At 56.2% G+C, this 857-nt stretch overlaps 1 protein-coding gene across 1 annotated transcript in view; it reads left to right on the top strand.

Annotated features, from left to right (window-relative positions):
• The window catches only part of LOC105310026 (gamma-aminobutyric acid receptor subunit beta-3-like), a gene marked incomplete at both ends in the record, with an annotated part of 13,652 nt that overhangs the window by 10,604 nt on the left and 2,191 nt on the right, over window positions 1-857 (top strand). The gene's annotated exons all lie outside the window — the stretch shown is intronic.

Here is an 857-nt window from a genome sequence, read left to right as displayed (position 1 = left end):
CACTTTGAAAAGAAAGTATCAAAAAACTGGAACGTTCTGTATCAGTGGTCATGAGGCCACGGAGAGACAATCTCTACGGCTTTTCCATGGCCCGCAGAGTTCGCCCTGTGATGTCAGCCATCTCCATGGGCTTATTATTTTTTTTTTTCCCCTGGTTACTCTCTGTTGAACTATTTCCTCTTCTTATCACCTAGAAAAATCAGAGTTAGCATGAGTCTGCACGGGCAGATCCAAGGTTTCCAGAGCCGTTAGCTTATGCAATTTCAGGGGCTCTTCTTAAGGAAAAGAATATAAAATACAGAAACATGCCATTCCTGTCCCCCGTCCCCCGAGCCTGGACCAGACCTGAGGTTGAAGCTCCGTGTGCTCCGCAGGGAGCCGGCCTGGCCATTTTGTCGTTACTGAGGTTGCTAGAAACACGGGCCCGAAGCTCCACAGCTGCCGGGCATCGGCAGGAGAGAGGTGCCCTGGAAATTGGCTTCTAAATCGTGGAGGTGCGCAGCTTCCACGGCGCCTCGGTTGGGAGCAGAGTGTTCCCCAATATTAAACAGATGCCCCGCCCAAGCGGGGGGTCGTCGCCCAGCCTCCCCGCACGGCGGGAAGGCGGAGTTTGCTCTTCCAGAATGACGCAACGTTATTACTTAGAAACGCGAATCCTCCCACCGTGGCTTCGCTAGGACAAAGCGGTGGGCCGCCCGAGTGGCCGGGCTTCACCACCAGAGGTGACGGGTTTGACAGGCATCAGGAACCTGGGAGGTGGCACAAGTGGCAGATCCCGGTTTCGGGGTGAGCCTGCGGCCTCCGGGCAGCTGTGAGGTCAGGGCCCAGCGTCCGAGTGGGCAGGGGTCCCACGGGTC

The sequence above is a fragment of the Pteropus vampyrus genome, unplaced genomic scaffold, assembly GCF_000151845.1.
Source record: "Pteropus vampyrus isolate Shadow unplaced genomic scaffold, Pvam_2.0 Scaffold988, whole genome shotgun sequence".
Classification (NCBI taxonomy): domain Eukaryota; kingdom Metazoa; phylum Chordata; class Mammalia; order Chiroptera; family Pteropodidae; genus Pteropus; species Pteropus vampyrus.
This window is presented reverse-complemented; position numbering and strand designations above follow the sequence as displayed.